The following is a 3,744-nucleotide window of genomic DNA, read 5'->3' as shown; positions in this document are numbered from 1 at the left end:
TACTGTCTTTCCTTTTATGGTAATTTTGGCACATAATGACTTCTCAATGAGCTGAAATCATCATGAAAGAACAAATTTAAAAAATGATTGTCTAGCACATTGCTTAATATTTAAGGCAATTAAAAAGAATAGTCATTAATTTCCAGCTGCTTGGATTCCTTAGCATTTTTTAGAATTGGAGTACTGAGTTCTTAATATGTGTTTGTTTTTGCAGTATGCTCCTATGACCAATGGTGCTAACCTCCAAAACACAGCTCAGTACCATATGATACTCACTTGTGATTAACATACTACATTAGTCTGCTTATACAAAAGTGTTGATATTTTTAATTACGGAGTTAATTTAAAATATATAAAGTATGGGACCACATGCATAAAACTTATCTTGATATATGTATTTCTTTACAGGAAAGTTGGATAGAAACATTACTAAGAGTTCCCAGCACTATGGCCTCTTGATTAATTTTGAGTTTTTCCCTACAGTTTTCATATCTGCTAGCCACACTTTGCTGATTGACTCATCTTCTTAACACAATGGTATAGTAAATTATTCTCAATTCAGATAATGAATTAAAGGCATGAGTTCATGTTCAGACTTTGCCACTAACAAGCTATTTGCACTCTAAAGTGTCATTTTATTTGTCTGATGTTATTTTCCTTGTCTTTAAAATAAAAGAACAAGAACATATCATCTCTAGTGTTTTTTCCATCTTTAATTTTATACTATTCAATGTCTGTCCTGTGCCCAAGAATGTGGCAATTTGAAATCCTGCTTCACTATAAATGTGACTTCATTTAATTTATCTGCACAAGGGAGAAGTTTTTCTCCTCAATAGGATTTATTTGCCACAAGTCTTCTTTTATTTTATTTTGTTCTCAGAGATTTTGCTAGTACATTTGCGCAGCTCAAATTCTTTATCCAATGTCATATACTTTAAAAGGGAAAAGTGGTTTAAGAGAAAACTTAAAGAATTAACCAGAGCAGACCCACATCGAGTTAACATGAATTTGTGGTAATTCCAATTGGAAATCTTCAATCAAAAATAAAATACAATAAAATAAAATACTAAACTAAGGGTCACATGGCTTCACCAGTCCACTCTATTGAATATTTACGAAAGAATGACACTAATCCTATAACACAAATTCTTCTGTTAATACAGATATTAGGCCCAGTTCTCAATCTAATTTATGTGGCCAGAAAATCTTGATAACAACTAACAAAGACATGGTAAGAGGAAAGGAAATCATTGACTAGTCACTCATACAAGTATAAGTATAGATGCAAAATTTCTACGTAGTTTTTCAAATTTAATTGCAAAAGTGTATAGAAATGTCAATTCACTTTAAGTGGAGCTTATTCTAGGAAGGCAATGGTAGTATCATATTTGAAAATCAATGACATTTACCTTTATAAATAAAATTACACTAAGTGAGCATTTTAATAGATGGAAAAATATCATTCAGCATCTGTTTATTATAAATGTCTAAACAAACTAAGCATAGAAAAAAATTTCCATAATATATTAAAGTATATATACTATACCTTACAGAAAACATCATAATTCATGGTGAAATGACTTATTCTTAAAATTGAGATTAAGACAAGTATTCTGTTATTGCAACTTATATTCAACATTGTGAAAGAGTTCTTAGCTAGTGTAATAAAACAAGAAAAAGAAACTAAGTGAGTGAAAAGTGAAAGGAAAAATAAAATCCATTATCAATAGATATATGTGTTTGTTATTAATTACTATGTAGTATATCACACTAGAAACCACCAATTTTATCTCTCAAAGTTTCCCTTTGTTGGGAACTTGGAAAAAATTGAGTGGGTGGTTCTAACTTGGGTTACCTTATGAGACTGCAGTCAGATATTAGCTGGGACTATAGTCACCTAAAGACTTGACTGAGGCTGAAGGTTTGAGGCTCAAAGTGGCAAACTGAGAAAACTAACAAATTGAGAGGCTGTTGGAAGGAGATCATATTTTTGAAAAATCAAATGTATTTCAATAAAACTAAAGAAATATTCAATGAGTCTTTTATATTTACTTTATTCTATAATATTTCTGATGTTCTTTAGTCTTTCCTAAATACCTGAGTTTCCTACTGGTATGCTTTCTCTTTAACCCAGATAATTTGATCTTATTTTTTTTCTTATATTTCCTATAATACACCTTTGCTGGCAATGAGTAGTCTCCAGTTTTGTTTTTCTGAAAATGTCTTTATTCTACCATGAATTTAAATTTTTTTGCTATATCTAGAATTTGAAATTGACATTTTCTTTTAGTATTTTAAATATATTGTTTGATTTTTTTGGAGATTTTATAGTACTTAGGATTCACTAAGTCTCTTGGATTGGTAAATACATTTTTCATCAAACTCATAAAATTACACTGCTTTGACTGTAATTGCCTAAAGGTATATCTACTTAAATGTTTGATATTTATGCCTGAAGAGAGCTGGCCTTTCATAAGATCATTGTATTCAGACATTCCAGGCACAATATGAATATGTCAAACACTGTGAGCAATTTTTGTTTATCAGTGATATTCTGCCATTATCTAGGCAAATTTTGAAAGACAAGTCCTTATCTGAGTATTTGGAAGGCAGAGGTCAATTCTTATTCAATTTGTACGTGGTATAAAATTGCCTGAAAGGTAGGAAATATACAATTCCTTGCTTTTGAATGATCTCATAAATAAATTAAAAATTCATTTTTCACAAAGAAAAACGAAATCTTTCCAAGAGCAGAAATCCAAGACATGATAAAGATTGATATTATTAAAATTGTACATTTATCTATCCTCCTTGATTATTGTCTCACTCTCTTATTTTGGTAGTTGTATACAACATGGTTTTGGCAATTCCTACAATTGCACTACAGAGACAAGTCAACTTTGAAATATACAGTATTTTTTCCTTATTTCTCCCAGGTAATTGTAACATCAAACTTATAAAAAAATTCATTGTAGTGTTTGCTATTACTCACATTATATTTTTACAAATAATAGAATTCAATTTTCACATAAATGTTTTTCTAATATCTTTAATTTAAAAAGATATTTTTTCTAAGAAATACTAAATTAGAGAAGAGAGAACTTTAGAGATATATAAAGCCCAATTAATCTTTCTTTTAAGTATTGGGTTTAACTATGTGAGCTAATCTTCCTTAACCATTAACCAGGGAATCTTAAAGATGAAAAAAAAAAAAAAACTGCTAAAGGTAACAATGGATCATCAGATGAACAATTTTTAAAAAGCATCCTAACTCTAACATAAAATTATTCATAAAGAACATATTGCAAATATGCTCTTAAACTTTAATTTTCCATGAGCAGAAAATAACTTGAGTAAAGAAACAAATATCTTGTTATTACAGTGAAAGAAAAATAATTATATAAGCTAATTTCGAAGCAACCATTTTTTATGTAAAGAATGTAAGATCTAAAATGAAACACAGCATTTAAATTCCAGTATGAATTTTCTAAAGGTGTTGTCTGAGAAGTTAATACTTTGATAACTCCAAAAGATTCAATGCAGATTATTAATCAATTAATTCAGCTTGTTCCCTAGAACCACCTTACATGACTTATTCAATTATTTTAGTTTGAGGATTATCTTGAATCATCAAATTTTCTGTCTACTCCATTTTTTCTACAATGTTCAAATAGACTGTTAATTCTCCCAACTTTACAAATAAATTGACTTCTTGTTTCTGCTCAAGCACTTAGGGAGCTTAGA

This window comes from Hyaena hyaena, unplaced genomic scaffold (assembly GCF_003009895.1).
Source record: "Hyaena hyaena isolate Hyena2069 unplaced genomic scaffold, ASM300989v1 scaffold_1454, whole genome shotgun sequence".
NCBI classification, from domain to species: domain Eukaryota; kingdom Metazoa; phylum Chordata; class Mammalia; order Carnivora; family Hyaenidae; genus Hyaena; species Hyaena hyaena.
Note: the sequence above shows the minus strand (reverse complement) of the source record.